We start from the raw sequence: 25888 nt of genomic DNA, 5'->3' as shown, positions 1-25888 counted from the left end.
AAAACCCAAAAGACACCACCAAGAAATTGCTAGAACTAATATATGAATTCAGCAAATCATAGGATATAAAATCAATATACAGAAATCTGTTGCATTTCTATACACTGATAATGAAGCAGCAGAAAAAGGAATCAAGGAATTGATCCCATTTGCAATTGCACTTAAGACAATTAGATACTTAGGAATAAACCTAACCAAAGAGGTAAAAGATCTGTACTCTGAAAGCTGGAGAACTTTAAGAGGACACAAAGAAATGGAAAAGCATTCCATGTTCATGGATTGGAAGAACAAACACTGTTTAAACGTCTAAACTACCCAAAGGAATACACATTTAATGCAATCCCCATCAAAATACCACCAGCATTTTTCACAGAGCTAGAACAAACAATCCTAAAAAAATGTGTATGAAACCACAAAAGACCCCAAATAGCCAAAGCAATCCTGAAAAAGAAAAGCAAAACTGGAAGCATCATGATTCCAGATTTCAAGCTATATTACAAAGCTGTAGACTTCAAGAGAGTTTGGTACTCACACAGAAACAGACATATAGGTCAATGTAACATAATAGAAAACCCAGAAATGTACCCACAACTATATGGTCAACTAATCTTCGACAAAACAGGAAAGAATATCCAGTGGAAAAAAGATGGTCTCTTCAACAAATGGTGTTGGGAAAACTGGACAGCAGCATATGAAAGAATTAAACTGGACTGTCTTATACCATACACAAAAATAAATACAAAATGGATGAAAGACCTAAATGTGATACCTAAATGGTTTCATCAAAATCCTAGAGAATAGAGGCAGCAATCTCTTTAACCTTGGTCACAGGAAATTCTTACAAGACACATCACCAGAAACAAGGGAAACAAAAGCAAAAATGAACTAATGGGGCTTCATCAAGACAAAAACCTGCACAGTGAAGGAAACAATCAACAAAACTAAAGGCAAACTATGGAATGGGAGAAGATATTTGCAAATGACATATCTAATAAAGGGTTAGTATCCAAAATCTATAAAGAACTTATCAAACTCAACACCCAAAAAACAAATAATCCAGTTAAGAAATGGGCAGAAGATATGAATAGTCACTTTTCCAAAGAAAACATCCAGATGGTTAACAGACACATGAAAGATGCTCAACATCACTTATCATCAGGGAAATACAAATCAAAACCATGATAGGATACCACCTCACATCTGTCAGAATGGCTAAAGTTAACAACACAAGAAACAACAGGTGTTGGTGAAGACACAGAATGGGAACCTTTTGTACTTCTGGTGGGAATGCCAACTGGTGCAACCACTCTGGAATATGGAGGTTCCTCAAGAAATTAAAAATAAAACTACCCTATGACCCATCAATTGCACTACTAAGTATTTACCCAAAGGATACAAAAATACAGATTGGATGGGGCGCCTGGGTGGTGCAGTCGGTTAAGCGTCCGACTTCAGCCAGGTCACGATCTCGCGGTCCGGGAGTTCGAGCCCCGCGTCGGGCTCTGGGCTGATGGCTCAGAGCCTGGAGCCTGTTTCCGATTCTGTGTCTCCCTCTCTCTCTGCCCCTCCCCCGTTCATGCTCTGTCTCTCTCTGTCCCAAAAAATAAATAAACATTGAAAAAAAAAATTTAATAAAAACAAAAATACAGATTGGAATGGGTATATGCAACCCAGTGTTTATAGCAGCATTATCAACAATAGCCAAACTATGGAGAGAACCCTAATGTCCGTTGATGGATGAAAGGATAAAGAAGATGTGGTATGTGCGTGTATACACACACACACACACACACACACACACACACACACAATGTAATATTACTCTGACACCAAAAAGAATGAAATTTTGCCATTTGCAACAATGTGGCTGGAACTAGAACGTATTATGCTAAGCGAGATAAATCAGACAGAGAAAGACAAATACTATGATTCCACTCATATGTGGAATTTAATAAACAAAACAAAACAGATAAACATATGGGGGATGGGGAGATGGAAAAAAACCATAAGAGATTCTTAATAACAAGGAATGAACTGAGGGTTGAGGGAGGGAGGTGGGTGAGGGACGGGCTAGATGGGTGATAGATATTAAGGAGGGCTTTTGTTATGAAGAGGACTGGGTGTTGTATGTAAGTGATGAATCACTGAATTCTACTTCTAAAACCAATATTTCACTGTATGTTAACTAACAAGAACTGAAATAAAATTTGAAAAGAAAAATAAATAATTTATAAAGCTACGTAAATAAAAAAAATAAAAAGGAACAAATGCCATAAGAAATAAGTTATCACTACTATAAGAAGAAAAATTGGTAGATCTGAAAATGAACTAAGTAGACATTGTGGGAAAAGTAGCTTTTAAATTAAAAGCCTAATAGGTTAATAGGCGGAATAGAAATAATCGAGTTAATGAAGTAGAAAAAGATTCATAAGCATTTATCACATACTAATAAAGAGATGGAAAATATAAAAGATCGAGAGATACAGGCAATAGAATAACAAGGTCCAAAATAAATAAAACAAGTTTCAGAAGGAACAAAGCAAATCAAATGTGCAAGGGGCAATATTTGAAGTGATAATGACAGTTAATTCTCCTATATACTTGTAAAACATACTGAAGTCCTTAGCAGGATAGATAAGAATAAATCCATGCCTAAAAAGAGTACGAAGAGCAGCCAACACAGTAATAAAATCCTAAAAGCAACTAGAGATAAGAGTCAGAATCCCCATAACAGAACAATTGGACTGAAGGAAGGCTAATGCGTATATAAGTATTAAACTAAGAAAAATGGTACCTTAGAATGTCACTTTAAAACACAAAATAGAGGGCTCCTGGATGGCTCAGTTAATTCGGCTCAGGTCATGAGCTCCTGGTTCCTGAGTTCCAGCTGCACGTCAGGCTCTGTACTAACAGCTCAGAGCCTGGAGACAGGCTTCAGATTCTGTGTCTCCCTCTGTCTTTGCCCCTCCCCCCACTCATACTCTGTCTCTGTCTCTCTTTCTCAAAAATAAATAAACTTAAAAAAAATAATAAAACACGCAATGGAACCATAAGAAAGAAAAAAATACAAAACAGAACCAACATGATGAGAACAATAAAACATATAAACAAACATTAAACAAAAGATCAGTTTACTACCAACATACAATAGAAAGTAAAGTTCTCTAATTTTGATGAGAAAAATTCTAATTTTGATGGCAAAAACATTCTATAATTTGCAACCAGTTGGAGGACAAGTAACAAACATTAGAGGTCACCCCCCCTCGTTCATCAAATAGGGACTCAGAAGCCAAGCAAGGGAGCACAATAAAATAGTCCCAATACAAAACCACCCTCAAAGTAACTTAAAAAAAAAAAAAAAGGTTTTCTGCTTAACAGCAAAGAAATAAAAAATAAGATATTATTTTACCTCTCAAATTCTTGAAGTTTTGGTGATTAACATTCAATGCAGGAGAACAGACCTAACCTGCTATCTTCCTCTCAGACATCTATTTCAATATCCTACTTTATTCATATCAATGTAAAATAGCACTAAATAAATATTCGTTAAATGAATTGCTATATGTTGCAAATTAAAATAGATACAAACTGTAGGGGCAACTTGACAATAAGGTATTCGATTGCTTTAAAATGCATTTAAATTTTTTTAATGTAATTTATTGTCAAATTGGTTTCCATACAACACCCAGTGCTCATCCCAACAAGTGCATTTTAAATTTAAATAATTCCATATCTAAGTACTTATGGCAAAGATATAATCAAGTATCTGTACAAAGATTAATCTATAAGAATGTTCACCATAGCATATTCACAGTAAAATAATTGAAAAACTAAATGTTCAATAAAAATAGATTAATAAAAGCACGTTAAAAGCATATAGCATAATTCCATTTAGCCATTTATAAATTAAAATATGTATAAATGTTCACAATACATTGTCAAGTGGAAAAATATAACAAAAATGGGTTACAATATGACCCCAATCTTTTTTAAAAAACAGATATGAGTATAGTCTTATAGAGATAGAAATGTGCACATATTTAATTTTCGTGCTTTTATATATTTTTCAGTTTTACAGTGAAGACTGCATCTTTTTAATTAAAAATACTACTACAGTGTATAGTAAAATAACAGATGTAAAGCTTCCTTCAGTTTCTTTTTTAACTGAAAGAAAACACAACAAATATCTAAGCAACTTCTTTTCATAGATAAGAAACTTAAGACCTAACAATAAATGGTTAGGAAATCTTCCAAATTCATACATCATCAGTGAGGCAATAAGGACTCACATTCAAATATGATAAATGTTATGTAGTAAACACAGATTAAATTTCTAAAAACACTGACCAGCAAACATTTTAAATAAATTAGAAATGGCCTCTCAGGAATTGTTTTCTAATTCTACCTAAAATTCATGTATCTGGGGCCCGAACCTAAACACAAGTATTTCACTTAATTTTCTAAAATATCCTGTACAGAATGACATTAACACAGAGAAAAAGGATTTTTTCATCATCCTTTTCATTTGGAAAATTATTGCTTAAATTGGTTCTAACAGTTTTAACAGACACCACCAGTTTAGATCTCACTATCAATCACAAAAAGCATTTTATCCAGGTGAGGTATATAAACCACTACCTTTGCCTAGTTACATCTTTTTCTTCAACATTCCTCAAGACATTTTGCTATTCAAATATCAAGAGGTATAAAACTCAGCTCTTCAGTTACTTCATGAAACCCTATGTACCTACCACCACCACACCTATAATTCTACTCACACAATACTCAGCCTCTAACATCCTCATGTTCCACACATCTGTAATAATTTCTAGGTTTGTATGTGTTTGTATATGAATTACACATGATCTTCTCTAAATAGGAGCCAGAAAGGAAAGATGACATTGTTTTCCTCACCGATTCTACATTAATAAGATGATATTTGTAAAGCATATAGTGCCTTTTACATAATAAGTACCAAATGTATGTTTCTTATATATACAACGTGATAGATAGATAGATAGATAGATAGATAGATAGATAGATAACATTTCACATCACAGAGGATAAATACATAAAGACTACAAGTCCCCAAAAGTAAACACAGCAATAGTGATACACACTAAAGCATTTGGGTTTGGTCAGAATTCCCTATAATATGTAAAAACATTTTTAATATTAACCTTATTTCAAAAAGAAAATTCAAATTCCCATCACCTGGACTAAATGAAAAATATCCATGTATTTAGTATCCACTGTATGTCAGGTAGCTATACTGGACAGTCATGTACAATACTGAAGAATTCAAAAATGGAAGGTGAAAATCAGTGCCTTTATGGAATTTCCATAAAATTAAAATATTTGCATATACATGGGTTTATTTTTAAATCCTCAAAGTTAAAAATTTACCATTAAAGTAACTTTTAAATTTTTCTAAGGATTGACTTTTAAAAATATATTCATTTTAACACAGATGGACATAATAATATGTCTTAAGCAAGAAAAAAAAGAAAGAAACCTTTGGGCAATTAAGTCAAAAGGCAAAATGAAATCTTAATTCCACTAAACAAGTAGCATTATTGCTTTAATTATGTATCCCCACAATAACCAGGCCAATAGAGGCTATTCATTAGGTGAAATGTCAACTTGAATCCTGGAGAGGTGCTGAACTTACACAAACAACTTGGTCCTTTAAGTGATGTGGAAAAATCTAACAACGTAATGAGAAGAATAAATTCAGAGGTCACTCTATCTTCCAGTCACTTAGCAACTAAATTGGAGTGAAGAGGGCAAAAGGGAAATGATTTCTAAAAATAATTAACCATAAACTCTGAAGTAGAGATAAGTAAAAAAGAGGATGAAAATGGAAGCAGCTTTTTCCATGGTTTCAAGCCAGCTCTTTTTGTAGGGACATATTTATCACCACCCAAAGACCCAAATGCAAGGTCTGTTGCCCTTCCTTTCTATCTATACATCTCTCTGTCCCTTCCACTTCTCCCTCTTTCTACTGCTACCTAGAGCCTTTCTCATGGCCTCCCTCATGGTTTCTTTCCACCATGGGGGAAAGATTTATCTGACTAGCCCCTTCTGCAGATATAATTAGCATACATCTATCTTGCACAGTCAACCCTTTAAATTCTAAAGTACAAACTTCAGAAAACACAAATGCAAACAGATACTCATCTCATTTAGCAGCATAAAGTTTTGTTTGTTTTTAATTTAGTCAAAACTTCACAGAATGAAGAAATAAAAAGAGGGTATTTGGGATATTGCCAATACAAACTCATAGCACAACCCAATGCTTCAAGCAGAAAAAAGCAGGCCATAAATTCACATAAAATCAAACGTTCTCTTATTCTTTTAGCTTTAGTGCAACAGATAATATTTTTAAACCTTTTTTAATGTTTGTTTATTTTTGAGAGAGACAGAGACAAGTGCAAGTGGGGAAGGGGCAGAGAGAGAGAGAAACATAGAATCTGAAGCAGGCTCCAGGGGCCATCAGCACAGAGCTTGACATGGGGCTCAAACCCACTAACCACAAGATCATGATCTGAGTTTAAGTCAGACACTCAACTGACTGAACCACCCAGGCACCCCAGTGCAATGGATATTTTAAAAGAACATATCCTGGGGTGCCAGGAGTAATATGATTTCAAAAGAATTTAAGAATCATGAATCATGTCCATCTTTTTTCAACAATGGTAACAGAGCCTTTACATTTTTAAAAAATGTTTATTTATTTATTTTGAGAGAGGGGAGAGAATGTGAGTGCATGAGAGCAGGGGAAGGGCAGAGGGAGAGGGAGAGAGAAAATCCCAAGCAGGCTCCATGCTGCCAGCACAGAGCCTATTGTGGCCTCAAATTCATGAACTGTGAGATCATGACCTGAGCCAGAATCAAGAGTTGGACGCTTAGCCAACTGAGCCACCCAGGCACCCCAGAACATTTACGTTTTGATAAGTAGACAGGCCACAGGTAGGGAAGAAGGGCAATGATGTCAAGAGTTTTCCTTAAAAGCAAAAGAAATATTTTGTTTTCCCCCTTTACATATATTTATTGTATAATTAACTGGTTGGTATTTAGAAGGATATATATATATATATATATGTATATACACACATATATATAGAACTCCACTTGCATTTAAAGTTGGAAAAGCTAGTTCAAATTGTATGAGTATTTCTTAACAACAAACACAATGTTTTTGGTTTCTTCTAGTGATATACTCAGCCTAATATATTTGTAATGGCATTTGTATCTAGAATTTTAGCATTTGGATCAGGGCAAACATCTCTATTTGTTTATTAATTTCTGTCCTAATCTCTAGGCCCTCTATAACCTTTAAATATGTTCAGTAGATTCAGTTGTGTCTTAATTATCTCACAACATAGGGAACTTTTGAAGGAACAAATTGAATATCGCCAAAGATGAACATTTTTATTTTTTGTATCACTCTCCTCTCCAATGAACATGTTTTGGAAGCTCTCCCTTTCCTTGAATTGAAAGCTGACTTCAGCTATCCCAGCTGGGACAGAGCCCGCTGAGTAGAAAGGAATTGGGAAATGTCAATCAGCTTTGACAGTCAGGATTTAAACTCCAAGGAAAAGTACAGAAATGTAAAAAATCCAGTTCGGATCCAGAAAGCATTTACAGGTTAGGATCAAACTAAACAGGAAGAGTATGAAGGTGTAAATCCTGAGAAAATGTGTTGAGAAAATGCCATTCAGCATGTCACTGGCTTTTACAGGTCAGTGCTTTGACAGGAACAGTTCAAAATGTAGGAGGAAAAAGCCATATTGGATGGCTACTCTGCTAGTATATCTTTTACAGTAAACAAGACAGTATAGAAATTATAGTGACCAAACATATTTATAGATAATAAAACAGGCACATTTCTCATTTACAGTGGCTTCTGTGTCACAATGCTGGATTCTCCCTTCAGGACTCAGCCACTCATTTCTCCAGCTGCTGGGAGTTTTGTCTGCTGACCGCACACAGCGGAGTCTCTTCCCAGGAATGGCCCACTGCTAAAGGGAGCTTCTCTACCCAAAGTTATCCCCCTTTCCCAGTGAATGTGGGGTACCAGCCCCCAAGCCCCTAACACACTTTGTCTTAATTGAAGGCATCTCTGTAGGGTCACTCCCAACTTCACAGCTCCCCATGGGAAATGCATTGTAGTTTGGCTTCACCTTCTGCCCATGCTGCTGTTCCTACCTCCTTACAGGTGTTTTTCTAAAAACACTCTCCAAAGCATCACTCTAGCTCAGAATATGTTGCCCGGGAAATCCATCCTAGAAAAGTTGATACCAGGAATAGTTCTGGGAAGCCCACTTTAAGATGGAATTTGGATCTGGATAACCTGTCTGGCAAGGATGATCCCATCACTAGGAATAAGGCCTAGTATGCACTAGTGGAACAACTGCTGTAACTTTGACAAGCGATGACCTGAAGTGCAGTGCACCAACAGGTGTGATATCTTAGATACCTGAGAAGTTGAAGAGACATCATAACTGAAAATACTGTGAAGGCATGCCAAAGGGGCACAGAGCCAATCTGAAAGAGTCACCAATGGCCAAATGTGGAACCATTTAAGCAACAATATAAAAAATGTAGTATTGAATTCTATTCCAAAATATAAAATAAATACATGAGTCCATAATTGATATAAATTAGTTATTAAGTAAATAAATTAATGGGGGAGAAGAGACAAGTCTCTCTACAGAAGGTTTCCAAATAATTTATGTTGATATCCACCCCCTCCAGGAGGAGAAACTTAATTTCTACCTTACTATCTCACCTCCTGATTCCCCAGGGTGAACTTCCTTAGTGATTTATATCCAGAGTATAGAAGGGGGGAAAAGTGATATTAGAGTGGAGAAACCTGGCCAATACTACCTCAAAGAGGTGATCAAGGCTAAATTATCAATGATAAGTCATGTTGAATTCATGAACCCTTTATATGATATGATGAGAATGGCACTTAACTTTGTGGTATCCTCCAAAAAAAAAAAAACCTGCAAACCCTGTCTAACCATAAAAGAAGCAGTGGACAAACCCAAATCAAAAGACTTCTGAAAACAATAACAACAACAACAACAACAACAACAGAACTTGACTAGTGTGCCTCAAAAATATCAAGCACTGAGGGCAAGGAAAGTCTAAGAAACTAGTCACAGACCAGAGAAGCTAGGGAGACATTGAAGTAATACATAGCACTAGGTCAGCCAGAGAACTGCTTGGTAGCAATGAATAATGGGAGTAGGCAGCGGTAGCAGGTGTCTAGAAGCATCAGAGTGCAGAATCATTCCATTTTTTACGCTCTTACCTATGCCTTAACCCTTGGTTCTGGACTGGTCTTCCAGCCATCCAGAAAGATCTGTGAACCCTTTTACAGAATCCCTTTCTGCTTAACCTAACAAAGGCAAAAAATAGATCTTTGCAGAGTAGAGATTAAACAAAAACCACATAGTACCTGGAGAAGGTCCACTTAGAACCAATACCGAAACTTTCCCCCAGTAAATTGTTAAAGATTAGCACTAGTTCCTTAATGGGGAAAAACTGGAAATTAATACTGGAACCCATTACTCCCTCATTATTCAATTATGTATTGATCTCATTAGGGAAATTGGCTTGATGTTTTCAATGAATTCTGTCATCCTCTTCATAACATTCTGAGTTAAAGAAAACTTCTAGGTATTTTTTCGCATATCTGGACTAGATAATTTCGTAGATATCTGGACTAGATAATTAAAATCAATATTATGTTATTTAGGTGGATAAACCTAGAAAAGTATAGGAGAGAATATTCTTTACCTCCCCTGAGAAGATTTTAAATTCAATATAGATAGTCTTCCTTGCTAAGAGCTATTAGACTAAATTACAAATATATGGAAATTTTCAGCTGCAAAGTGCAAAAAAGTAAAATTGCCCTAGAAATGCATTTTATCACAGAACCAATAGTCAAAGATAACATTAGCCTGAGTTGCCAAAGCATATCTAACATATTCCCAGCCTCTTTGTTTTAAACCACATTTAATCACTTTTCAATTTTGCTTTCTGTTTGTTAAAATCTGTATGTCAACGAATTTGCTTTGGAAAATAAAATATAGTTCCAACTAAATTTCAAATAACCTCTACTAGCATAAATATTATTTCAACTTTGAAATACTTTAAAAATCATGGGGCGCCTGGGTGGCGCAGTCGGTTAAGCATCCGACTTCAGCCAGGTCACGATCTCGCAGTCCGTGAGTTCGAGCCCCGCGTCAGGCTCTGGGCTGATGGCTCAGAGCCTGGAGCCTGTTTCCGATTCTGTGTCTCCCTCTCTCTCTGCCCCTCCCCCGTTCATGCTCTGTCTCTCTCTGTCCCAAAAAAAAAAAAAAAAAAAAAATCAAATGGATTAAGTATTCCCAAATGTGGGGAAAAACACATAAGCAAACACACTTTTTAAGCAAACCAATTGTATAAATAAATTTCACATCATTGACTAATCATAAGATAATTTCCATTAATGAAATAGCTTAATTGATATTTCATGTTATTTGACTATAGATATAGGCAATTATTTGAAAACCACAGTTCTACAGCCATACCACCCTGAACACACCCAATCTCATCTGAAAATGAGCAGTACACACACATGGGTATTTGTATGTATGTATAAGTGCATATGTGTTACTAAATTAGAGATGTTGGTCCATAGGCCCACAGCCCCTACCGTATAAGCCATGCTTTGTATCTTTTGAGCCACACTTAACCCCTTCACAACTGATTAGACTACGCTAACCTAGTTGATCTGGCTTTTCTTGGGAATTTAAATTAGAAAATTAAGAGACTATAAATTATATGAAGGAATAAGTTGTGTTTCAAAATGAGGCTATGGAAGTGAAAATTGAGCCACATGTTACTACAATGATACATTTAAGTCATCACTAAAATTTAATAAACATTAAAATTTATTGAACACTTATGTGCCCAGAACTATGCTAAATGCTTTACATGCATTATCTCATTTAATCTTCACAATAATCTTATGAGATGGATACTACTCCTATTAACCACATTTTATAGATAAGGAAATTGAGTTACAGAGGGGTGAGAAACTTGCCCAAAGTCCAACCCTGGCAATCTGAATCCATACTTCTTATTCTTATTCACTCACAGTATTTTCAGTAATATTTTTTAAAAAAAAAGGAAACTAAGAGAAACTATAAGAAGATGATGTAGTTCCCTGAAAAAGAAAGAGAATCTAAAATAAGAATCTTACATATCCAGTTCCCTTGAAAACTAACTATAATATACAACCTGCTATTGGGCTCATATGAGATTTCTATATAATTAAAATCAAATGTACCAAATAAACATAATTAATTTGTGTACTTGCATAAGCTTAACAAATCGCTTTATGTGTTATTCCTTCTAAAGTTTCCAGTGGATTGCTGTTTCTAATTACTTGTCTTAATATATTTAAATTTAAACAAACAACATGGTACTCTGAGGAACACCAAAATTCTGAAATTGAAATTAGGCTTATAACTTAACAAAATTATAATTAGCTATTTTTAATGTCAAAGAGGCAAAAAGTACTTGTCAAAGAACCCAATTACAGGTATTTATTCAGTAGCTAGTATTACATTGTTCAGACATTGTGAGGGTATAGCAATGAGCGAAACAAAAAAAGAATGCTTTACCACATTTAATTTACATTCTATTCATATCAGACCATTTTAAAAATAAATTAAGTGTTGTATAGTGAAAGATTCATGCCATTAGGCAACTTCTAGGAGAATGATGCCAAAGCACAACTTAAAACTGCAAGGCCAGAACTGACCAACCTCAACCTACATAACTGAAAAAGAGGCCACTCTTACGAGAACTCTTATTAAATCGGCCTACTGGTTGAGCTTTACATTTGATCTTTTAAATAAATATTTACATATTGTGGCCACAGAGAAGTCATAAATTGTAATGACTGTCCAAATAAGAAGTTTATTTGCTCATGCTCATTATTTTTTTCTTTTATATATTTTTTTAATTTTTTTTTTTTTTAGGGAAAGAGTGTGTGCACACACATGCATGCACACAAGTGGGAGAGAGCAGAGGGAGAGGAAGAGAGAGATTTTTAAGCAGGCTCCGTGCCTAGCACAGAGCCCAACACAGGGCTCCATCTCACAAACCAGAAGATCACAATCTGAGCCGAAATAAAGAGTAGAATGCTTAACCAACTGAGCCATCCAGAAACCCCACCCCTGCCCATTTTAGTTGACTGACTTCCTACATGAATTCTGTATGACAACACAATAAAATTCAGATGGAATTCATGATGCTGAACTAGACTCACAGAATAGTAATTAAAGCATGCAATGCCAATAATTGACTTAGTAAATCAGTATCATAGTAAACCTTTATATCATATTATATAATTTGAGAATAAGAGAGCAGGAAAGGTTATCTTGGGCATGGTTTTTAACACATATAATAGGATTATTTACATAAAAATAATATACCCAACATTTCCTATCAACAGACATACTTCAAACAGCAAAATAGGCTACTCAGAAATGTACATGCAGATCTTTACTACCCTCATGTTATATAGAGTCTAATTTCATTCTTGATGTTTGATAGCTGACAGCTTTCCAGCTCTCCTCTTTTCCCATCACCTCCCCCACTTCTGTCTGGGCAAGTTGTTAAGAAAGCTCAGATGCTCCGTTTTTTGGTGACATCAGGAAGTTCAAACCAGTCAAGTCCTGAGCACTGCACACAGAAACCCTCATCTCAGCCCCACCCCTAATCACAGTAAAATCCCAACCCAGTCTCCTTTCCCTGTTTTCTCAAACCCATTTTTGACCCTGCTTAGGAACATGTCTGCTCTCCCCCCCCAGAAAGTCTCATTATATGAGTAATTAGACTTTTCACAGTCTTGGTGCATGTATGGTATCATTATTCTCAAAATCTAAAGCAAATTTTGGGTGGGAGACCCATCTCTCCTCTGCAAGGTGACCATAACAATTGGCAAAGCATGCATGTCTAGATGATAATTGCCATTGCTGGGGGTCTTTCTACTCTTGCTTTGGCTTGCTAATGGACTCTTCTGCCTGCTGAAGAGCATGCACTTTGAGCTGCTGCCTACTGACTAGCTTGTGCTTTGAGCTATGCTACTTTGTGCTACATTTGCTGAGTTCTACTGAGCTTCTGTTAGGATTTAACTGACCTAGGTAGGACATTTCACTATTTGGCATGTAGGGACTAGAGTATGGGATTGGGCCTTCCTTAAAGTGGCCCTGGATCATGTGTCTTGGCCAAGACCTATCTGTGTATCTCAGATTAAAACATGTGTCTTGATTCCAACATATACCACCACTGATGCTAGGCTCGGGATGTATGTTTCACTCAGGAATTGGCCCTTTCTTCAGAGTGCTTAGAAGAAAGACTGAAATCCTGTGTAACATATAGTCTCATTGGGTGGTCTTTTGTGTGGACCTGCTTAGGAACATGCCCTGCTCTCCCCAGAAAGCCTCACTATGTGAGTAATAAGTCTTTTCATACACGCTTGGTGCAGAATGACATCATAGTCTCAACATCTGAAATAAATTTTGAGTAGGGGTCCATTCTTCCTCTGCAAAGTGAGCATAACACTCCTCCACATTAACGACTTAAATATGCCACAGTTTTTTTTTTAGGTCTTGTTTTAGCTATAGCTTAGTTGCCTTATATATATCCAAAATTCCATATGTAAGAGAGTTAGATCTCTACCTCAATTCTGATGACCCAAGGGTATGAACAAATGAAAACAGCCCAAAGTTTTCATGTAATAAACATTTATTGATATACAACAGGCCTGAAATTCTGCTACACATTGAGGATATAGTGGGGTTTTCAGTCTAATGGTAATAACAAAGATTAATCAATATCATTTCAAGAAATGTCAATTTTCAACTGTGACAACTTGCAGAGAAAGAAAGTATATGATTCTATGCTGGCCCATCTATTATAATAGGATCAATCCTGGTCAGTTAAAAATATTAAGGAAGTGATATATGGGCTGAAAGCTGAAGAATGAGTAGAAGTAGATAGATAAAAAAAGAAGTGTAGAGAATGTCAGACAGAAGGACTAACATTGGCAAAAACACAATGTTGGAGGGAACATAGAGAAATGTGAGTGACTGAAAGTCAGAGCAAGCATTATGGATGAAGGGGTTCAGAATAAGCATCATATTATCAGACTTGTGCATGAAAATGATCAGTCTGGGAATGCCTGGGTCACTCAATCGCTTAAGCCTCCGACTTTGGCTCAAGTCATGATATTGTGGTTCTTGAGTTTGAGCCCCATGTCAGGCTATGTGCTGACAGCTCAGAGCCTGGAGCTTGCTTTGGATCCTGTGTCTCCCTCTCTCTCTGACACTCCTCCAACTGCACTCTGTCTCTCTCAAAAAATAAATAAATAAACATTAAAAACATTAAAATGATCAGTCTGGGTAAATATAAAGAATGATTTGAAGAAGACAGAGTAATTGAAAATCAAATATCAATAACCCAAAATCAGCCCTATTAATTTAAATCATGAACATATGTATTTCTTCCCTTTATCTCCGAAAATTTTTTTAAATTTTTTTAACGTTTATTTATTTTTGAGACAGAGACAGAGCATGAACGGAGGAGGGTCAGAGAGAGGGAGACACAGAATCTGAAACAGGCGCCAGGCTCTGAGCTGTCAGCATAGAGCCCGACGCGGGGCTCGAACTCACGGACGGCGAAATCATGACCTGAGCCGAGGTCGGCCGCTTAACCGACTGAGCCACCTAGGCGCCCCTATCTCCGAAATTTAAGAGAACATAGTCACTGCATAGGACTATATATACCTCAGTTTGTGTTTTCTTCCAAGTTTGAGATATGAAGTAAGAGAACCTTACCTTTGAAATAGAAGTTAAATAAAAATTACCAAAAATGAATGAGATTCACCATTTATAGGAATAACATCTTAAATACAATTTCTCTATTGCAATGAAAATCAATCCTCATTTACTTCACAGTAATCTAAAACTTATAGACACCAGATGTTTGGTTGGCCTAAAGAAACTTTGAAGTTAACGTCTCCCAATTAGTGTATAAATTCAACTACTAAAGCACATTAATACCCTAGGGGGAAAAAAGTTTTAATACCCAAACAAGAATCTAAATAGTTTAATATATTTGGTTTCTGTGTAGTAAAAAAGTTAATAGCAGGCCTGAGACTGCTATCCTTCAAAAGGCCTGCTTGAAATTACAGCCATTGACTAAAGTATGGAAACTTGGATTGGAGGGATGCTTCTGCCATTGCCAGAATTGACTGGAATGTCAAAACTGTATGTGCAAGCAATGTGGTTTATGCTGAACACCTGCTTACCTTATGAGACTCTCAAATTTTGGTATGTGCCAGACAAAGGGGACAACATGACTAGCCCCCAATAAATATCTTAAGCCCTGAGTCCCAACTGAGCTTCCCTGGTAGCCATATTGCCATAATTTGTTACTGGAGAAATTACACATGTCCTGTGATACTCTACTGGGAGAGGACTCTTGGAAGCTTGAGCATGGTTTCCTTCAGACGTCACCCTGTATGGTTTTTTTTTTTCTTTTGCTAATTGTACTTTGCATCCTTTCACCTTAAATTTTTTTTAATGTTTATTTTTGAGAGAGACAGAGTGCAAGCAGGGGAGGGGCAGAGACAGACAGACAGACTGACAGAATCTGAAGCAGGCTCTAGGCCCTGAGCTGTCAGCACAGAGCCCAATGAGAGCCTTGAACTCATGAACCATGAGATCATGTCCTGAGCCAAAGTCAGACATTTAACTAACTGAGCCACTCAGGCACCCCGCATCCTTTCACTTTAGTAAATCCTAGCTGTATGTGGAACTATATTCTGAGTCCTGTGAGTTCTCCTATGAATCTCAAAATTTGGCAGTGGTCTTTGGAACCCTGACACAGTTGTCATATTTTATCAGGAAGTAAAAAGAGAGTTAATATATCATTTATTCCTATTTTAAAATTCTTACACTTAATAATTACTAATAAAATATTAACACATAGGAGCGCCTGGGTGGCTCAGTCAGTTAAATGTCTGACTCTTGATTTCAGCTCAGGTCATAATCTCGCAGTTTGTGGGTTTGAGCCCCACATCAGGTTCTACGCTGACAGTGTGGAGACTGCTTGGATCCATTCTCTATCTCTCTGTCTGTCTCTCTCCCTCTCCCCCTCTCTCTTTGTCTCTCCCCTTCTTGTGCTCTATCTCTCTAAAAAATAAACTTTAAAAATATATATTAACACATATTATTTACCTGGTCACATTTCATAGGAAATATTTCCAGATGACACTGTATTCTTGGTGCCCACTGATACAAGATTTATTGTTAGGTTTCTCTCCTATATATTCTCTGTAAATGTATCCCTGGATATATAACCCAATAAATATATAGTTATAAGTATAGATAGTGATAAGATATCTTAACACATATGCATATGCATTTCAAAAGAGAAAGTGGAAACAGAAGCTTCTATCAATAGATTTCTCTGAGAGTACATCAAGAGAAGCCTTTTAATTATGACAGCATACAGGGTAATGCAAATGGTACATGTATCACGCTAATTAAATATGGAATTTCATTTCTTAAAAGTTAAAAATCTAGCTCTCAGCATGTGCTCATATACGTGATTCTCATTGAGGTGAGCTTGGCAGGCATGACTTTATAAAAAATGGAATCTAAGTGTGTGAGGAATTCACATGATAAATAAGAAACAAGCTTCTGTTTTATCACCTGGGTGTCTAAATATCCAATACTTATTTTCTTTCCACTTTCCACTTTACCAGACTTTTAGTGGACAGTTATGTTTCAAGATCATAGTGCATTTTGGAATTATTGTATGCAAATATAATGAAAGAAATGCAATTAGTTTTAAAAAATAGAAGAAAAACAGCATATTATTAGTGACAGGTTAAAAGATCATTGTTTAATAGTCATAATTATAGTACATTATCCAGAGTTTTAAGATTATTTTGAAATTCTTTTGTAGGACACAAGCTAGTATAGTAAAGAACATCAAACCTTAAATATATTTTCCTCTAAGATTTTAATTCAACACTGTGAATTGCGTATTATTTCAATCAGTTTCTGAATGAGCTACCCAACTATGTAAGAATCTAGGAGGAAGCCATCACTTTAACTTCTCCTCAAGAGTTTCAAAGATAGTTTCAGAAAATATGAAATGACAGATGTGCTTGGAACTTAATTTTCCATTCTATGTTAGGACAATATGCTGAAGAATTCTGTGTTCTCTGTTACAAGTATGTCTGAAGACCATTTCCATAGTGAGAATGAATTTCTTAAGAGTCTGATATGGCTGTCCCTAAATATTTACCAATATCATTTCAAATTATTAAGTTTTGCACATGAGAAATATACATTCCCAAAGCATTATAAATCCAATTTACCTGGCTTCACTTGGAAGCGTGTTTTCAATGGCTTTGGTGAATTGTTTTCCTTGATTTTTTTTTAAAAAAGTTTTATATCTAATAATAATGTATTGTGAATGTCACAGTTTGTCTTGTGAGTCATGAAAACATAAAACCCCTAATGAACCAGAAATGAAAAGGGGGCATTCTCATAGCTACCCCCACATATTTGTTCGCCTGGGAGTGGCAAAAAATGTAAATATATACTTTGAATATTACAATTATTTGAAAAAAGACATATAGATAATACTACTATTCTCAGGTCTCTAGAATATTTTCTCATCTGTCAGCAAAATCAGTTACAAGGTAGAATCCGTCCCAAAAGACATTTAGACCAGCCTTGGGGATTATGTACAGCCAAACTAAAATTATTCAGAGATTCTCAAAGAATGGCATTATTATACAGGGAAAACAAACAAACAAAATATAAAATCCCTCAGCATAAACACAGAACCACTTGTGGGAAGAGCACAGTGGGACACTGGCTGCCTAACTTGCATACACTAGGCCCTACCACCCTGTGCTCTGATGGAACTGCCCCTCTCAGTCACACTTGCCTCAGTCCCAGTGGATAGACCCCTCCCCCAGAAGACAGCACAAACCCCTGCCCACACCATGTCTCCTGACAGGAGAGTTTTGCAGAGCCTCAGTTTTGATGGAGGTGGTGACAGGTCTTATTTCACAAGCAGACCAGAGCACATCTAATTAAAGCCCACCAAATTCAGGCCAGGGACCAGACACTGCTCACAGCAGGCAAGAAGAGTCTCTGCAGACAACTGGCCTAGAGAATAGAGCAGCCAAAACATAATAGTAGAGTGCACGCAGCACACACCAGAGACACTTCCTGAAGTGCCATGCTATGGGTACTACATAACCTCTTCTTCATAAGGCCATTGCTTTTAGGAGCAGGAGATATAATTAGCTTTCTAACACAGAGAACGAAGCAGAATCTTAGACAAATGTGAAGATATAGGAATTTAACCCAAATGAAAGAGAAAGATAAGGCCATGGCCAGAGAACTAGGTGAAACAGATATAAGATATAAGTAACATGCTTGATGGAGAATTTAAAGCAACAATCATAAGGATATTCACTGGACTTGAGAAATGAATAGAAGACATCAGTGAGACACTTACCTCAGAGATAAAAGAGTTAACAAAGAATAAATCCAACCACAAAAGACTCTTAATAATAGAAAACAAACTGAGGGGTGATGGAGGGAGGGAGGTGGGAGATGGGCCAGATGGGTGATGGGTATTAAGGAGGGCACTTGTGATGAGCATTGGGTGTTGTATGTAAGTGATGATCACTGAATTCTACTCCTGAAACCAATAGTGCACTGTATGTTAACTAACTGAAATTTAAATTTAAAAAAGAATGAGAGATGAAAGTACAATAAACAAGATTAGAAACGTGTTGATGCAATGAACACAAGGCTGGAAGAATCAGAGGAACAAATTAATGACCTAAAGGATAAAGTAATGGAAAAAAGTGAAGCTCAACCAAAGAAGGAAAGAAGAAATGAAAATAAACTTAAGAAACTCCATCAAACATAATAACATTCATATTATAGAAGTCCCAGAAGAAGAAGTGTCAGACAAAAGAAGGCAGAATATTTATTTGAAAAAATAATAGCTGAAAAACCTCCCTAATCTGAGGAAGGAAAAAGACATACAGATCCAAGAGGCACTCCCATCAAAATCAACAAAAGCAGGCTCACACCAAGACATATTGTAATTAAATTTGCAAATATAGTGACAAAGAAAAAAAATCTTAAAAGTAAAGTAGCAAGACAAAAGATGTCCTTAACTTATGAGGGAACATGCATAAGGCTAGCTGGAGATTTTCAACAGAAACTTGGCAAGCCAGAGGGAGTGGCATATATTCAAAATGCTGAATGGAAAAAATCTGCAGCCAAGAATACTCTATTCAGCAAGGCTATCATTTATAATATAAGGAGAGATAGAGGTTCCCAGATAAAGGAGATCATGACACTAAACCAGCCCTGCAAGAAACAGTAAAAGGGACTCTTTGAGTGGTAAGGAGAGACCAAAAGTGGCAATATAAAGGCAGTTAACATAAAAGCAGTAAAAATTATTATTTCTGTAAAAATAAGTCAAGGAACTCACACCAAAAAAAATGATGTAAAAAATAATTATATATACCTAAAATGTGGGGAGGAGAGGAGAAAAGAATGGGTTCAAACTTAAATGACAAGCAACTTAACATAGATTGCTATATGCAGAAGATAACCATATATCAAAAACCACTAATAAACATGCAAAGAATAAAGGGAAAGAAATTCAAATATATCACTAAAGAAAATCAGCAAAATATGAGAGAAAGACAAGAAAGGAGTAGAGAAAATCTCCAGAAAAAAAAAAACACACACCAGTAATAAAATGGCAATAAATACACATTTATCAATAATTACTTTGAATGTAAATGGACTAAACACTCCAATCAAAAGACATAGAGTACCAGAATGAATTAAAAAAAAATAATCCATCAATATTTGCCAATAAGAGACTCATTTTAGACTTAAAGACACCCGCAGATTGAAAGTGAGGGGATAGAGAAACATTTCCCATGCAAGTGGATATCAAAATAAAGCTGGAGTCATAATACTTCTATTGAACAAAACAGACTTTAAAACAAAGACTGACAAGAGACAAAGAAGGACACTATAATAACAAAGGGGACAATAAAATAAGAAGACATAACAATTATAAATATTTATGCACCCAACATGAAACACTCAAATATATAAAACTTACATATTTATATAAACTTATATATAATTTATATAAACTTATATATATATAAAACTTAATAACAAACATAAAGGAACTAATGGATAATAACACAACAATAGTAGGGAACTTAACCATCCCACTTATATCAATAGACCATCTAAACAGAAGGTAAACAAGGAAACAATGGCTTTGAATGACGACACTAGACCAGACGGGCTTAACAGATATATTCAGAACATTCCACCTTAAAAGGCAGAATACACATTCTTTTCAAGTGTACAGCGAACAGTCTCCAAAATAGATCACATATTAGGCCACAAAAGAGGCCTCAACAAATACAAAAAGACTGAAGTCATACCATGCATCTTTTATGATCACAACACTTTGAAACTAGAAGTCAACCACAAGAAAAAATCTGGAAAAAGCACAAATACATGGAGGCTAAACAGCATATTACTTAACAATGAATGGGTCAACTAAAAAATCAAAGAAGAAATTTTTTAAACAAGCACATGGAAACAAAGGAAAAAGAAAATACAACAGTAAAAAATCTTTGGTATGCAAGCAAAAGTGGTCCTATGAAGAAAGTATATAGCAATACAGGCTTACCTCAAGAAGCAAGAAAAATCTCAAATAAACAACCTAAACTTACACTTAAAGGAGCTAGAAAAAGAACAGCAAATGAAGCCTAAAGTCAGCACAAGGAAGGAAAAAATAAAGATTCGAGCAGGAATAAATGATGTAAAACTAAAAACAAAACAAACAAACAGACAAAAATAAAACAAATCAATGAAACCAGGAACTTGTTCTTTGAAAAAAAAAATATAAAATTGATAAACCTCTCTTTAGAGGAGAAAGAAAAGAGAAATGACCCAAGTAAATAAAATTACAAATGAGAGAGGAGAAATACCAACCAACTCCACAGAAATACAGCAATCATAACAGAATATTATAAAAACTATATACGTCAATAAATTGGCATTAGAAGAAATGGATAAATTCCTAGGAGCATATAAATTACCAAAACTGAAACAGGAAGAAATAGAAAACTTGTACAGTTCAATAACCAGCAAAGAAACTGAATCAGTAAACAAAGAACAACAAACAAGCAAAAATCCAAGTCCAGAGGGCTTCACAGGCTGATCCTACCAAATACTTAAATAAGAGTTAATACGTATTCCTCTCAAATTCCAAAAAATAGAAAATGAAGGAAAACTTCCAAATTCATTCTATGAGGGTAGCATTACTCTGATACTAAAACCAGATGAAGACACCACTAAAAAAGAGAACTACAAATTAATATCCCTGATGAACATGGATGCAAAATTCTCAATAAAATATTAACAAACTGAATCCAACAATACATTTAAAAAATGATTCACCCAATCAAGTGGGATTTATTCCTGAATTGTAAAGGTGGTTCAATATTTGCAAATCAATCAACCTGATAAATCACATTAATAAAAGACAGGATAAAAACTATATAATCCTTTCAATAGATGCAGAAAAAGCATTTGGCAAAGTACATTGTCCATTCGTGATAAATAAGAACCCTCAAAAAAGTAGAGTTAGAGGGAATATACCTCAACCTAACAAAGGTCATATATGAAAAACCCACAGCTAATATCATCCTAAATAGGGAAAAACTGAGACCTTTTTCTTTATGGTCAGGAATAAGACAGAGATGTCCACTCTCACCACTTTTGTTCAACATGGTACTGAAAGTCCTAGCCACAGCAATCAGACAACAAAAAGAAAAAGGCATTCAATTCAGCAAAGAAGAAGTAAAATTTTCACTATTTGTAGATGACATGATACTATATATAAAAAACCCTAAAGACTCGACCAAAAACTGCTAGAAATGATATGCTAATTCAGTGAAGTTGCAGCATACAAAATCAATGGGCACAAATCTGTTGCATGTCTATACATCAATAATGAAGCAGCAGAATGAGAAATTAATGAATCAACCCATTTACAATTGCACCCAAAAAAAAATAAGATACCTAGGAATAAACCCAACTGAAGAGGTGAAAGACCTGTACTCTGAAAACTATATAACATGGATGAAAGAAATTAAAGACGACCACAAAGAAATGTAAAGACATTCCATTATGGATTGGAAGAAAAAATGTTGTTAAAATGTCTACGCTTCCCATAACAATCTACAGATTTAATGCAATCCCTATCAAAAATCCCTACAACAGCATTTTTCACAGAGCTAGAAAAAACAATCCCAAAATTTGCGTGGAACCACAAAAGACCCCAAATAGACAAAGCAGTCATGAGAAAGAAAAGCAAATCTGGAGGCATCACTATTCTGGATTTTAGTTATATTACTAAGTTGTCGTGATCAAAACAGTGTCATACTGTCACAAAAATATACACACTGATCAACAGAACAGCATAGAAAATCCAGAAATGAACCCACAATTATATGGTCAATTAATCATTGACAAAGCAGGAAAGAGTATCCAGTGGGGTGCGGGGGGGACAGTCTTGTCAAGAAATGGTGTTGAGAAAACTGGTCAGCTACATGCAAACTGAACCACTTTCTTACACCATACACAAAAATAAATAAAAAATAGATTAAAAACCTAAATGTGGGACTGAAACCATAAAAATCCTAGAGAAGAACACAGGTATCTTTGACATCAGCCATAGCAACTTTTCCTAGATATATCATGTGATGCAAGGGAAACAAAATCAAAAATAAACTATAGAGACTACATCAAAATAACCCTATGATCAGCAAAAGAAATAATCAAAAAAACTAAAAAGGAATCTACAAAATGGGAAAAGACATTTGCAAATGATATATCCAATAAAGGGTTAGTTTACAAAATATATAAAGAATTTATAAAACCCAACACCCAAATACCAAATAATCCAACTAAAAATGCACAGAAGACATGAGTAGACATTTTCAAACGAAGACATACAGACAGCCAACAGACACATGATAAGATGCTCTACATCACTTATCATCAGGAAAATGCAAACCATAACTACAGTGAGATATCACCTCAAACCTGTCAAAATGGGTAATATCAACAACACAAGAAACAACAGGTGGTGATGGGGATGTGGAGAAAGGGGAACCCTCTTGCACTGTTAGTGGGAATGTAAACTGATAGACAACAGTATGGACATTCCTCACAAAGTTAAAAATAGAACTATCTATCCAGCAACTGCACTACTATTTACCCAAAAATATAAAAAAAACTAATTCAAAGGGATACATGCACCCCGTGTTTGGAGCAGCATTATCTACAATAGCCAAATAATGGAAACAGCCCAAGTGTCTACTGATTGATGAATGGATAGAGAAGATGTGTGTATATCTATTACACAATGGAATATTACTTAGCCATAAAAAAGAATGAAATTTTGCCATTTGCAATGACATGGATGGAGCCAGAGTATAATGAGTCAGTCAGAGAAAGACAAATACCATATTATTTCACTCATATGTGGAATTTAAGAAACAAAACAGGTAGTGGCCTTATTCTCTGCCTTTCTTTTCTTGTATCTGAGGCTGCTCTGCTCTTATCAGCCCCTGGCCCACAGTCTCTTTGAGACCAAGCACCATGCCTTCAATTAAGTTGCAGAGTTCTGATGGAGAGATATTTGAAGTTGATGTTGAAACTGCCAAGCAGTCTGTGACTATCAAGACCATATTGGAGGATTTGGGAATGATGAAGGGAAGGATGACCAGTTCCTCTACCAAATGTTAATGCAGCAATATTTTAAAAGGCCATTCAGTGGTGCACCCACCACAAGGATAACCCCCCTCCTCCTGAAGATGACAACAAAGAAAAGTGAAGAGATGATATCCCTGTTTGGGACCAGGAATTCCTAAAAGTTGACCAAGGAATACTTTTTGAACTTATTCTGGCTGTGAACTGCTTACACAGCAAAGGTTTGCTTGATGTTACATGCAAGACTGTTGCCAATATGATTAAGAGGAAAACTCCTGAGAAGATTCCCAAGACCTCTAGTATCAAAAATGACTTTACTGAAGAATAAGAAGCCCAGGTACACAAGAGAACCAGTGGTGTGAAGAGAAGTGAAATGTTATGCCTGACACTGTACCACTGTAAGGATTGTTCCAAATAGTAGTTGCACTGCTCTGTTAAATGTCTGTTAACATTAGACAAACAGTAGACAAATACAGCAGCAAATCAGTTGTTTTACCAGAATGTTGTCCTCCTTGCATGTGGAGTTTGAGTACAGATTCCAAACTTATGGCTGAGTTTCTTCTGGTATGATCAAAAGTTTCTTTTTTCTTTGCTCTGAATAACTGACATGTAGGTTCTCTATAAGAGAGATGGCATTTTGGGATTTCCATCTCTAAATATTTCTAAATCTTAGAAATCTCTCTAAAGCAATTTCTGCCTAGCTTATTTTTAGTTAACTTTAGTTTAATAACCTTTTAAAAGTTGGCATTGTGAATAAAACAAGTTGCAAAAAGTTTTCTGAAAAAGAATTAAAATAAAAACAAAACAAACAATCATAGGGGGGCAAAAGAGAGAAGCAAACCAAGAAACACACTCTTAACAACAGAGAACAAACTGATGGTTACCAGAGGGAAGATGGGTGGGGGGATGGGTTAAATCGGTGATGGATTAAGGAGGACATTTATTGTGATGAGCACTGGGTGTTATATGTAAGTATTGAATCACTAAACTGTACACCTGAAACTAATATTACACTGTATGTTAACTACCTGGAATCAAAATAAAAACTTAGAAAGAAAATGGAAAGACCATATGGCAGTAATATGGGGGGAGGGGGCATCAAGATGAATCTACATTATGCCAACACCTGAAAAAAGAAATCCTATTAATATTACATAGTCAATGTTTATCAAGCTTTGATTACATAGAGATAACTTTAAAAAACCATAAAAATCGAGGCTCTCCTTTTCTCCAGCATCTATCTCTGAATATAAAAACTATTCATTTTATAGTAGGATAAATTGTTATCAAGGAAATTATTGACCTTTTTAATGGTCCACTAAAAATGCAGAAAAACAACTAGCTTTTAATTGTGTGCATAATTTAAAAATATAGAATATATAGGAAATCTTATTGTAGCTATTTCAGATTTTATTTTATGAAAAATCACATGCATAAAATACTTGTCAGATTAAAATTAAAATGGCATGTTAATAGAATAATTTTGACTTGTCAGAACTGAAAATCATCATTCATGGTTTGGAAAAAAATATTTCCTAGTTTTGATCTTTAAGTGATTATTAAAAAATTAAATTCATACAGTTTAATTGATTATAAATGTAGTTCCCATTGAGTACTCTGTTTCTTTTTGAGGGTTATTAATTTCATTTTTAAATGGGAGATTAAGCATGTGAATTGTCAGTACATGAATTCATATGATAATTTAAATTGTACCACTTTAAGAAAATAGCACATTACACATAGAGATTTGGCATATTATTTTCCAAAGAAATGTTCAAAGAGAATGCAAGGTCCCTATATATATCCACATAACCTACTGTTTGCTACTAATTTTTAAAATAGACTATTATGCGTCACCTGGGTGGCTCAGTTGGCTAAGCTTCTGACTCTTGGTTTTGGCTCAGGTCATGATCTCACAGTTCGTGAGTTCAAGCCCCACATCAGGCTGT

The 25888-nt window shown here is 35.5% G+C and overlaps 1 protein-coding gene and 1 pseudogene across 7 annotated transcripts in view; one reads left to right on the top strand and one right to left on the bottom strand.

Annotated features, from left to right (window-relative positions):
* MAPK10 (mitogen-activated protein kinase 10) overlaps positions 1–25888 on the bottom strand; it is a 316049-nt gene that overhangs the window by 175953 nt on the left and 114208 nt on the right. The window lies entirely within an intron of this gene.
* LOC122478693 lies at positions 23749–24690 on the top strand (annotated as a pseudogene).

Source organism: Prionailurus bengalensis, chromosome B1, assembly GCF_016509475.1.
Source record: "Prionailurus bengalensis isolate Pbe53 chromosome B1, Fcat_Pben_1.1_paternal_pri, whole genome shotgun sequence".
Classification (NCBI taxonomy): Eukaryota; Metazoa; Chordata; class Mammalia; order Carnivora; family Felidae; genus Prionailurus; species Prionailurus bengalensis.
Note: the sequence above shows the minus strand (reverse complement) of the source record. Positions and strands in the feature narration are given on the sequence as shown.